The 13440-nt window shown below is 39.1% G+C and overlaps 1 protein-coding gene and 1 long non-coding RNA gene across 2 annotated transcripts in view; both read left to right on the forward strand.

Annotated features, from left to right (window-relative positions):
• Positions 1-13440, forward strand: part of lpp (LIM domain containing preferred translocation partner in lipoma) — a 131301-nt gene that overhangs the window by 16837 nt on the left and 101024 nt on the right. The window lies entirely within an intron of this gene.
• Positions 613-7935, forward strand: LOC121813054. The gene is made up of 2 exons (XR_006053481.1): positions 613-1607; positions 6110-7935. It is a non-coding gene; the product is annotated as an uncharacterized LOC121813054 (long non-coding RNA).

Raw genomic sequence — 13440 nt, forward strand, 5'->3', positions numbered from 1 at the left:
TTGATATTGATTTCCATACAGTACAATTCATAAAACATACATGCGATATAATTTCATCCCTAAAAAGCTCTGACACGAAAACATATATGACGTGATGCTAAACGGCATTTTCTTTTTTATCTTTTTCTTGTTCACTAATCACTAATATAATAAAGTTTACTGAAGTATGGAGCTTACAATACTCTGGCTATGATGTGTTAAGACTGAATGGAAAGTTCAATTCAATTCAGTTTTATTTATATAGCGCCAAATCACAACAACAGTTGCCTCAAGGTGCTTTTTATTGCATCTTAAAGACCCTACAATAATACAAAGAAAACAGAGAAAACCCCAACAATCATATGACCCCCTATGAGCAAGCACTTTGGTGAGAGTAGGAAGGGAAAACTCCCTTTTAATAGGAAGAGACCTCCAGCAGAACCTGAGAGGGCTCAGGGAGGGTGGGGGGCAATCTGCCACGACCAGTTGGGGTTAGGGGAGGAAGACAAAGACAAAGACACGCTGTGGAAGAAAGCCAGAGATTAATAATAGGTAATGATTACATGCAAAGAGGTCTATTAACACATAGTGAGTGAAAAAGGTGATGGAAGAAGAAACACTCAATGCATCATGGGAATTCCCCAGCAGCCTAGACCTATTGCAGCATAACTAAGGGAGGATTCGGGGTCCTAACTATATCCTTTATTAAAAAGAATGGTTTTAAGCCTAATCTCAAAAATAAAGAGGATGTCTGTCTCGTGAATCCAAACTGGAAGCTGGATCCACAGGAGAGGTGCCTTGAAGCTGAAAGCTCTGCCTCCCATTCTGCACTTAAATACTCTAGGAACCACAAGTAAGCTAGAGTAAGCCCACAAGTAAGCTTACAGTTTCAGGGTGAAGTGCTCTAATGGGGAGATACGGTACTATACGATTGTTAAAACAAGATGGTGCCTATTCAAGACCTAGAAGTAATACACGCATGAACTAGTTTGTCAGCATCACACTGAGACAGGATTTTTCTAATTTTTGAAATATTGCACAAATGAAAGAAAGCAGTTCTACATATACTAAACTACACGTATAACTCCAGGTTTTCTCACAGTATTACTAGAGGCCAAGGTAATGCAATCCAGAATAAGAATCTGGTTAGATACCATGTTTCTAAGAATAAAATCTAATAGATAAAGTTGGGTGTCATCTGCAGCATCTGCGGCACTAAGATCTAGTAAGGCAGATACGTTTTCATTTATTATGTAAGTGCTAAATTACACACGAGTTTGTTCACAGGTGTGTAAAATACCAAACACTTCTTTAGCCATTGTCAAGATGAAAGCCAACGTGATCTACAGTCACTGCAGCACAGTAGATGAGAGTGCGGCTGTGAAAAAACGTTTGCACATTATTTGGGTGACCTGTAAAGGATGCAGCTTAGCCCGAGGAAGTAAACTGTGAAGAGTGACACAGAAAAGCAAAAAGTTTCCATAAGGCATCTGCTCACATCAGAAAAACATATTTTTAAAAGATGGCAGCTTCACCTCGTTTCATCTGCGCCGGCTTTACCTGTAAAACTGGAAAGTTGGACATGTTTGACTTTATAACTGCTGCACTTTTATACTGGTCCAGTTTAGGTTAAGAAATTATACCTGATTGTTAAATCATTCATTAACTGGAGGCCAAGCTTATGCAATCCAGAGTGAGAATCTGGTTAGACACCATTTTTCTAAGATTCGTAGAGCCGAGTACAATAATCTCAGTTTTATCTGAAGCAGAAAATTGGTGTCACGGGTTGCCGGGCAAGCCGTCTGGTGTGGACCCAAAATGCAGGCACTGGCTTGATGCGAGTGAGCGTTTTATTTACAACCAGCGATATACAAACAAAAGCGAGAGTGGTAAGAACAGCACTAAGAAATGACCTGAACTGGGGGAAAATTAAAGAACAAATCTGGAACACGCCACATACAGGAAGCAACGTGGGATGAGGGCAGAGAGACGCAGAGAAACGCCAACTAACGCATACAAGCCGACAAAGAGCACAGACCGACACCCACTATATATACACACACACGCAATGACACACAGGAGGGAAGCACAGCTGATCCTAATGGACGTGATGACAGGAAGACGCAAGGTGAACACAGTGTGAACAGACATAGACCATCAAAGTAAAACAGGAAGTACACTGTTTTATAAACACACACTGAAAGACACGAACACAACACCGGGATACAACAAGACACAAGAACCATATATTTTATTTATTGTTTACTCTATTTAATTTGTAAAATATGTGTATACACACACACACACACACACACACACACACACACACACACGTAGAAAAATATTTAGTATACACATCCAGAAATGCATATACTATTATATATTGTACATATATTTATTAGTTTCAGATGTAGCCATTCTTGTATTTTGCTTGTTTACATTATTGTATTTTGCACAACTCTGTTGCTTGTGAAGCTCGCACACAAGAATTTCACTCACATGTGCTGTACCAATGTACCTGCACATGTGATGTGACAATAAAAGTGATTTGATTTGATTTGAAAACCCTAAGGACTGATACAAAATCAGAAGAAGCTAGAAAATAATAACAATAAAGTCAAAACGCTGGGTCAGCGACCCAGGACCATGACATTTAGAGGTCATCCAGATCTTGATATCTTTAAGACATTCGTGCAGTTTAACTAATTGGTGCGTGTTATCTGGCTTCATGAACAGATAAAGTTGGGTGTCTTCTGCATAGCAGTGAAAATGTATGCTATGGCTTCTGATGATACTGCCTAAGGGAGGTGTGTATAATGGAAACAGAATGGGTCCTAGCACTGAACCCTGTGGAACTCCATAATTAACCTTAGTGTGTGAAGACAATTCTCCATTTACATAAATAAATTGGAGCCTATTAGATGGTTATGATTCAAACAGCTGCAGCATAGTACCTGTAATAGCTACAGCAGGCTCTAATCGCTGTAAAGTATTATGGGCAACAGTATTAAACACTGCACTGAGGTCGAGCAGGGCAAGTACAGAGATGAATCTGCTGTCAGAGGCCAGAAGAAGATAATTTGTAACCTTTACATTTATAACCATTTCTGTACTGTGGTGAGTTCTGAAACCCGACTTTAAATAAATCATAACTCTGCAGATGATCTGTTAGCTGTTACAGCTACTCTTTCGACATTGGCCTATAATTAGCTAAGGCAGCTGGATCAGCTAACGGTTTAACTACTGCCAGCTTGAACCTCAGTGGTACATAACCAATGCTACAGCTGCTTGTTCAACAAATATTCCCAGGTGCACTTAAAATTGATTTCCACACAGTATAATTCATACAATGTACATACAACATGATTTTCATCCCTAAAAACCTCCTTGATGAAAGACGATGATAAAGAGCCTTTTGTTTTTATTTATTTATTTGTTAGTTGGAGATCGGTTGATCATATTTAGGATTGAAACATTAATTAATCGCAGGACTTTTGTAGGACTGGGGTATAAAAGACACGTTGATGATCAATTGGAGAAAAAGAGTCTAAATAAGTAGTAAATACTAGTTAACTAGTTAATATTAAAGATAATATTAATATTAAAGAAATGATTGCAAACTGAATTTAGATCAATATTAAATAGATTATGTTTATATTTTTAACCATTCAAACTGCTTTTATGCATTTTTACTTGCACATTCATACAGGATCTTATTTTAAGAACTTTATATTTGACACCCAATCAGGATGAGTTATAGATTGATGCAGGAGCAGTGGATCGAGCTGCTGACCTTCTGATTACCAAAATAGCCTTGGTAAGGCTTACACTCAGGGCTTCATCAGGTGTCCCTGAACCATCCCTTAAATATGCTACTATGGGCCCGGGAACTTCCCATGATGCACTTCAGTTCCTCTCGGCTCCCTTCTTTTCATTCCCTGTGTGTTTATATGCCAGGACTCCTCTCCCGTGTAGTTTTCTATGAGCTGGTGTTATGTAAATAAAAAATTAATTGAACAGACGACCCGCTCTGGCTCCTGAGCCACAGCTGTGCACAGCTGCTGTGTTTGGCTCACAGTGTGACTAAACACCTAAAATTAGCCTCATGAAAGCGTCTCTAGAAACTTTTACAGAGGTCTTTCACATAATCAACCATCAAAGTTGTTCTGACCTTCTTGTTGCTCTTAGATTTGGAGAATTTCTAGGTAATGTTTGGGTTATTATATCATCCTGTTCTGTAGTACTCTGTGAAATGGGCGGTTTGATTTGCTTTATTTTTGAGTTTCCCTTAAAAACTGGATAATTCACCAGTTATTGCCTGTTTACAATATTGAATTTCTGGTTATTAATTGTGGCAGAGGTGTTATTGCATGTCTAATTTACAAGCAGTGTTGGCAGTGTGGTTTGCAGTCAAGTGTGAGCGCAGGAAGCCTTGTGTTGTCTGCTTTTTTTAGGTCCCCTGGGAGCTGATGGCTTGTTTTTGTGGGAAAAAAAAAAAGACTCTAGTGCTGCAACTTCATATGCAATACGTGTTGAAATGTAAGGTTATAATTAAGATTGTTATTAAGAATGTCATGTTATATAAAGATGATTTAAAATAAAGCTAAAATATGTGGATTCCACTTTGACGTGGAGTTGCTTATAATACTCAATTTTCTTTTTTCTAAATTCATATTCTTCAGTAGAAAAAGGACGCAAATGGAATTAAATCTGTACAGTGTGCTGTATGTTTTTACCTTTATAAAGTCATACTTTCCATTAGCACACGTTTTCTACAGCACGATAATAGGAAGACGTATGCAAATTGTTTAAAAAATCTTTTTGTTTAAATAAGAGAGCAGACGAGAACACAGGAAGCGGTTTTTTTTGTTTTACTGCCAAGAAATAACACTGAAACCTGAAACATTATGACCTACTCAGAGCTACTTATAGACTTTTTAAAGGAATTGATGCTTTTATTTTGCATATGCTCCTATTGTAAAGACGGAGCTGCAAACACAAACAATAATATTCTCTGTCCTCACTTTCCCTTCCAGTTATGTGTTGTAACGTGAAAATTATCTAAACCTCTGCCCTCAAACCCCCCCGAGAGCCCTAGATTTCCAAAACAGGGGAAACGGTTATGAAATTCACCAGGACGAGAGCACACTGTCAGGCTGAAAACACTGCTGTCTGTAGGGGTTTGTGGTTTGACTTACAGACCGTCTTGTACTCCAGATGTTGGTGGTGTAAAAATTGTTCTTAGATGGCTTCTTTTTGAGCTCTGCCCACCATTTGAGAAAAATAAATAAAACAACAATTGAAGCTTTAAATCACCTTTTAAGCTTTCAAAATCAAAACTCTTTATATGCTTCACACAAGGTGACACGAAGCCCTTTTCGTAGAAAAATATTAAGGTAAGAGGAAAAAAAACTGAAGGTGTCATGAAAAGACACATTGAGTACATTCCCTGTACTAATATACAGTTTCACCTTTTATTTTGTCCCTATAATTGTGTTATAAACAAAGAACAGAGAGAGCTTGTTTACTTGATCATCAAGTTTTTTGAAGTCTGAGAACAATTCTTGTTATTCTTATGAATTCTTATTGTGATAATGGGCAATTCTATAACATTGTTGTAATGTACTTGCACTTAAAATTTATATCTGTGTCCTTGACTTGACATCTTTAACCGCAGAAGCTGCATTTATTGTTGTTATTTCCCCACTGTATGAGATAGAGTATTGAATGGAAAAGACCCCAGGATGGAGCCTTGAGGAACACCACACTGCTCTTTTGCACACGCAACACCAAGCTTCATCACTTCATTTCACACATCAGTGATTCTGTTGCACAAAGCAGACCTTGTTCATCTTTAAACTTTGAAAGCCAACATGACCTACAAAGCTGAAAAAAATGTTTGCACACCATTTGGGTGGCCTGTAAAAGATGTAGATTAGTAGAAGTAAACTGAAGAGTGACACAGAAAAGCGAAAAGTTTCCATAAGATATCTGCTCGCATCGGGAAAAACATATTTTTAAAAGATGGCAGCTTCACCTCGTTTCATCTGCGCCGGCTTTACCTGTAAAACTGGAAAGTTGGACATGTTTGACTTTATAACTGCTGTACTTTTATACTAGTCCAGTTTAGGTTAAGACATTATACCTGATCGTTAAATCATTCATTAACTAGAGGCAAGGGTCAACTTTACTGCTGTTGGGTTAGACGTCACCCATCTTCAAACTCCTGCCCTCAGTTTGATTTCAACTATTACACAAGCTTCATCACTTCATTTCACACATTAGTGACTCTGTTGCACTGACAGCATCTTTCCACAGACATATAAACGCCCGCCAAAGTAATCAAACCATTGCTGGTACATTATATTTTCCCATGAACGCATTTTGCCATGATGACAGAGACAGACTCACATGGTGAAAATAGCAGTTGTGACAGATTTGGTGAGGTTAAGCTGATATTTTGTGACATTAAATTTGGTGATATGTTAATTTTTTTCTGTGCAGGCAGACTGCTGCTGGTAAGTCACAGATATAGAAATTTGATAAGATTAAATATAAAGAAAGAAGACTCATGTTGAGGTTAGGTGAAGTGTAACTGAGAAAGACTGGGTCTGAGACATCATCTAGGTTTGCTGTGCGTTGCTTTTAGAGCTGGTTGTGCAGCTCTTTGGCTTTGCAATCATCAAATCCACTTTCTCAGATCCCAGAGAGTTATAACTGGACAAAGTTTTGTCGTCCTTGCTGGCATCTTTTCGTTGTCGTCATTATCAGCAGAGTTGGTTGTGCAGTGTGTTTGGTTGGGGTGAAGGAAGATGATGTGGAAATGTGTGAATCCCAAGTAGAGTGAGTCTGGGAAGAGGAACTGGAAGCGTGACCTGTGAGCAGGTTGTTAACCATCGTGCTGAGTGTCAGGTGCTTTCTCTTATGTCTGACCAGTGGCTCTTCACACTTTTTAATATTCTTTTTAATGTTAAAGCCCATCAGTAGTCATTCCCACCTGTCTTATTGATTTAAAACTGTATTTTAGTTACTGCATTAGAATTACCTGAGCAGGGATGTTCCAAAGCTTCTTTAGCCTTCTACCAGGAGGTCCAGGATTGATGTTGGTAGGGCTGAATCCATAAATTTTGCCCATTTTGCTCATCCAGATTAATCCAGCCAGATTATCCCAGTAATTACCATGGATGATTCATGCTTTTAAATCTGTACATTTTGGGAGAGTTCTGATAAACTTACTCATTTGTAAGAGTCACTGGCAGCACCAAGGTCTGGCTCTTTTTCTGAGTAGGAAGTAGGAAACTTGCTACCAAGTTTAGGATGGTTTGTGTGCTCTTTGTCCTTTTAATCCTCCTAGTGTTACATTTGCCATAAAAAAGGTCCTTAAATGTGTGGTGGTTTGAGACAACGAGCGTGAAATTATTATTTTCAAAGTTTTAAATGCCCAAGAAAACATTAGATCTTTTAGATTAATACGATGCTGCTATAATGACATTAGTGGGATCTATAGGTGAGCTTTAATACAATAGGCCTGCCTTTAATGCTTGCTTGTTTATGTTGCGTTATTTAGGAGAAAATATGTCAGGAGATCAGCAGTGTGCATACAGAGTGCAGCAGAAGAAATGTGTGTTGTTGTAACTTAAGACTTTTACGGAACATTTCCAATTATAAATTGTATGGAAAAAGACTTTGAATTGGCACAAATCTTAAGAATTCTCTTTTTAAATTATGTATATCACTGGTTTATCATTCAAGCCCTTACTTATTGTTGTGATCGCCTTTCCAGTGTCCACATTCCAGCGCTACATCACATAGAATAAATGAGGCTCAGTTTTGAGTATTGATTTTTACCCCAGCCCACAGCACTGCTCCTTCTGTAAATTAGCAAAAAAAAAAAAAAGTTTTTCATGGCCAGTTTATGATTTGCGGCTCCATTAAACCCTTGAGATTTTAAAATGTCACTTCACCAACATTTAATCCACACCCATAGCCACTGTCTTATTTTCTGCGTTATGCATTGTCCGGGTATTAAGAGGATTAATGAAACAATATGAAGAGGCTGGGAATACATCTGTACATTATATAATAATTGCAGTGTTGTACTTTGTAATGTAAATGTTTTACTCTGCTGAGCTGAATGAGGTCAAAGTGACCCATGGAAACCTGACCTTTCAATGTCACTTTTTACTGCATTTACATAAACTGGGAAAACTGTCAAATAGCCTCTTCTTCTGCAGATGTTTCCAGCTGCTCTGGGTTTAGTTTTATGTGACACTGTTGATTAAACATCTATAGGTTGCAGCATCTTGCAGATTTTGCAGAGTACTGAGCTTTCATGGGCTGCTTAAGCATTCCCCTTTCCATTAAAACATTTAGAAATGACACTCGATTGGTTGTTGTCAGCGTTTTGATCATGCAAATATGTAAAGCCATCTGCAGACATCTCCACTTGTCAGCGGATAAGACGTCTTTATGAACAGATTATCTGGGTGTCTCCTCATTTATCTGTTTAATATCTGTTATATCAAACGTGGGGACTGCCTGATGTAAAATTGAGGATTAGCATAAAAAATTAGGGACAAGTCAATTTTGCACAGCACCCTGCTGTCCCTTTTGTCTAGCAGGGGCCAGCATTGGGGCTGGAATGAGCACTCTGAGGCCATGTTTACTGTGTGCAGACGGGGTGGCAGACAGTTAGCCAAACCTGCATTTGGATTTTATTTATTTAATTATTTTTTATTTGAGGATCACTTGTTCTGATTAAAGCCCCAGAAAATAGGAAGTGAAAGACATATATGTCTCAGACAGAGACTCAAAGTTCCTTCCAATAAAAGATTTTGGGGTTTAAGTTGATCTCATATGGTACATGCACTGTAGGAAGGTTTGATTGTTTTTTCGTAGAGCCACTATTGCTCCAGTTTTTTGTTTTTTTTTAATGCCGGCTTTTACGCCGGAGCTTAGCTTTAAAGATTTATTTTTGCAAATTTTTTTAAAGGTTGTGTGATTTTTAAAATCACGATGCAACATCCTGTGGGAGAGGTGGACAAAATATGATGAATAACTGTACAAGGTAACGCAATCCACTGCAACAGCTCTGCAACGAAAACTACTCCTCTGAAGCATATTAGGCCCAGCTTTGCTAAAACGGTATTGACAGCAGTGTGTCATTTAATGGGTGCCGTCAAGCTCTGAAAATAGTTTAAAAAGCCCTTGTGTTATTGATGTAGGACACTGCGGCCTTTCCTTAAAACCCAGAGGAATAAATCATTATATTTTATGAGAAGCGGCCTGTTTTAGAGCTAATGTTCTTCTTTGACATGTTTTGCTTTCATAGTCATAGAGCGAGGTATGCTGGTTAAAATGTTTAGCACTCGTGCAGCTGTGCGAACAGATCAAAACATGCTGATGACGAGTCAGTGTCCGCTCAGCGCTCCCTGGGACTTCTCTGTTTCGCTGTAACCTACGCGCGAGAACGGGATGGTAAACGTGATGTTGAGGACAGAGACCGTCCTCGCGACACAGACCGGAGATTTGCTTTCTGCTGACTCTCTTCAGATTTCACACCAGGGGTGTCTTTTGAATTTTGTCTTGTGCCTTTTTTCTTCACATTCCAACTCTGACACTATTTTGAGAGGCGTTTCAGTCGTTAGAGGGGCCTTGTCGTTGATTCACTGCTTCGTGCAAACAGCTGCTCTGAAGTTCTTTTTAGAATGATCTTACTCAAACGTTCAGATGGGGGTTTTTTTTCCCCCTCCATGAAATGAATGTAAACATGTATATGGTGTGAACAAAAACTGTCAGACACAGCATGGGAAACTGAATCACTCTGGAGTGAGTCATCATTTGCATTTCCATTCAGAATATTTCAAATATTTAATGCTTTATAGTCTGATTGATGTGAAGCGATAGCCCCAAAACCACAACCTTTGATACTGAAGTTATTTTGCGTCAGTAACTCACTGTTATGTCTCATAATGTCTTTCTTCTTGTTATCAAGATAAAACTTTTTGTGCAGTGGGCTAATCATAGTGAAAGTTAAACATCTGAGAAGTGCTGTTATTCTGCTGTTTAAAACAAAGAACTTTTTCACGTTAAGTTACCAGAAACCTGCTAATTGTTTGCTCAGAGCAGTTCCAAAGTGTCGAACATGTGCATAAGCTGTTTTTATTCCTCCCTGCTTGACTGGCCAGAGGCAAACTGACTACCGGTTGTTATGTCAGAGTCCCTCATGGGTGTCACCAGGAGAATTTACAGGAAATCCACCACTGAGTGTGTCAGTGTCCCCGTAGATACCACAGGCTCCAGCTCACAGCGCGTAACAAGGCTACTTTTATCTTAACTGGAACACATGCTCTACTTCAGCTACTTGTTGTGTGTTTTCTGCCGTGTGTGCAAAGTCTTAACCGAGGAGAATCTTTCTGCTTGGAAGTTTCGCGCAATGTTGTTTCCTCCGTGCTAACGATATTTATTTCAGTGTGTATTTCATCGGGCTATAACAGCCACAGATTTTTAGCGTAATCTTACAAGTATGAGACATTTCACTTCTCTAAATCTCACGGCTCGTCCTCAGAGTTTGTAGTATTGCTAAAACGGTTTTCTACATATCCTGTCTATTCTTTCTTGGTTGTGTCTACATAGTGTAAGGAAGTTTGACTGCTGAGTAAGATTTCGAAAACTGAACTTGCACATGGGAAATCTTGGCCTTCTAGTCATTCATAGTTTAGCTTTGGATTTTATCAAATAACAGCAATAATAAACTTCATCATCCTTAAAATGATTACATTTCCTTTGTACATGATGTCAAAAATTCAATCCAAAAATGAGAAATTTACATTTTTAATTTACATTTTTTTCTGGGCTAATGCTAAATGCAGCAGTGCTTTTATTTGTTCAGTCGGACATTCTCATAGCCCAGCATAATGTATGGTAAATGGACTGGTTCTTACATAGTGTTTTTCTACTCTGCTTGAACCCTCAAAGTGCTTTATACTACAGGCCTCATTAACCCTTTCACACACACTCATTCTCTCTATGCCGAAGAGCTTTCTATCGAACATTCACACTCACGATGAATGCATCGCAAGCAACTTGGGGTTCGGTATCTTGCCCGAGGATACTCCTAAGCTACAGCCACCTCTGAGCTTAAACCAGTTGGTATTTCGGCCCATCCGAGTACTAACCAGACCTGACCTCTCATCGAGGTGCTTTGAAAGACGATGATATTGATGCCAAGTTGCCATAAGCATTTAGGCGTTTCGGCACTCATCATTAACGATCCCAAATATCTGCACTACCTGTGATCAGTCAGCTTATAGATTGGCCCAGGTGATTTGTTTCATCCCGCCTGTGTCCGGTTTGGGTGGCACCAGAAACAGCCAAACATGACAAGTTTCAGGTTTTAGGATCCTACGATATTCTTATTGCAGATGAGAGATGTGTTCTCCTCTAAGCTTACGAGACATTGAGAGCAGAAGGCCTCTAGATCAGTTGGCCACTTTTGGACCCAATGGTCGTTCTACGAAGAAAAACAATTTTCAGTTTGTTCGACTCCTATTCTTTTGGTCATACGCCCAAACTGTAGATTCATTGGCAGCCTTCTGGCACAGCTCTCTCTTTTCCTGTAGCTCTAACCCTGTGGTGACCCCAAATCCACTGTGTCTGCAAATCATTTGCCAAACATGGTGAGCTTTTGCTTTTAGATGCTGTCGTGTCTTTAGTTTTTGGAGCCAGAGCAGCTTTGTGAAACATTGACCGTCATCTATGTTGGAATCCAACAGCCTGCTGGGACTGGCAAAAATAAATACTGATACCAGAGTCGGTGCTCATTTTTAGTGATGAATGAAGCATTTCTCTGTGAAATGACTAAGCAGACCAAAGATAAAAAGGAGAAAAAAATAGCAACTAATCTATTTTCTATTTTCATGGCATTTTCTTTTTTCTCACACACGGTGTAGACTTCTTAATCAACTGTAATGGAAGGGTAGCTGTCTGCATATTATTACACGTTCAGTGTAGCTGCACAGTAATAGAGTTGTATGCATAACATAATTGCTACTAATATAATACTTCTTAGATATATTCCTAATGCTCGAGAACAAACGTTTTATTCTCCAAGCTCGTTGGTGATTCATTATGTGCCGCTTTTTGTATGAGTACTCCGTCGATGATATGATTTGATGTGGCATTTCCTTTGATTCACTATGAGCACATGACATTCTGATCAGTATTTGGAGAGAGCACTCAGCTCCTCCAGTTGCTGTGTTAGATTAACTTCTTGTATTGGTGCTTTAAACATCTCTTTAAACGATTAAAGATGTTTCCGAGCAGCTCAGTGACTCAAACGCGTCAGGACACCTAAGAAGTTACATTAAACATCCATTCAATTTAATTACGCTTAAATTTGATTTTAACGTTTACGGTCTTCAACTCTACTTGTTGGCTTTAGAAAAACCTCCTTACGAATGTGTCATTTTATCGGATCGCGAAGCCATGTGTTATAAGTTAAAGTTGACGGCACAACTCGTCGCGCACAAGAACCGGCTCGTCTGCAGGCTTACAGCCGATTGTCTCTGTGAAAAGGTTTCACGTTATGAAACTGGCAGAGTTTACACAGCGGTGGCTTTCTGCTGTGACATTTGACTCGCTTCATTTACTCACTCACCACTTTGTTTAGAAGAAACGACAGCAAAGCTCCCCTCTGCACCTTTGATGAATCACGCTTTTGCTCATCACAAAACGCTGCTAACAACACATCTTAAGACGCTAATTGTTCAGCCCATTTATCGTTTCAAGCGTTCACCTTTCCTCAGTATTTGTTTCTTTGCTTTTGTGCGAAAACATAATCCGCCTATTGTTCCTGATCGCAGTTTTTTTTCCTCCTGTGGGATTTCTCCGTAGAATAGCAGAAGCCAATTTTGGTCTGCTCCTTTTACACTTAAAACAAGTACATCTCCAAAGACTTCAAATCCCTCCCTTGCATCTCTAAACCAAATGAAGTCGTAAATCACTCTTCTATACATATCATGCTAATTAGGAACAGGGCTCAGCTGCTCTTTACCAGCGGAAGATGGAATAAAACGAGTCCATAATTATGTCAAAACAATGTGCTCTCAACCTCTTCCACAGCACATTTGGAGTGGGTATGTGGAGATAAAACATGTGGACTTGAAATACTTTTTGTCCATTTTGTCTGAGAGGGATTATGTATTTGCTGCTCAATAAAACAAAGCTTTTTTTCCTGATTTCCCTTTATTTGGAATATCGGTTATTTCACATTTGTACAGACGTAAAAGACTGATTTTAGAGGATGGGTATTGTTAACGTTCTTAAACTTTGGCCACCATGTGTGGACCGACACTGGATCACTATCCTGCCCTTGTTTAGGCTCAGTGCAGCATGTGTAAATGCTAACGGACAGCAGAGGCTCAAGCGTTCAGCACTAAATCAAGTTCATATTGTGGGAGA

The sequence above is a fragment of the Haplochromis burtoni genome, unplaced genomic scaffold (assembly GCF_018398535.1).
Source record: "Haplochromis burtoni strain Fernald_Lab_line unplaced genomic scaffold, NCSU_Asbu1 Contig_13, whole genome shotgun sequence".
Classification (NCBI taxonomy): Eukaryota; Metazoa; Chordata; class Actinopteri; order Cichliformes; family Cichlidae; genus Haplochromis; species Haplochromis burtoni.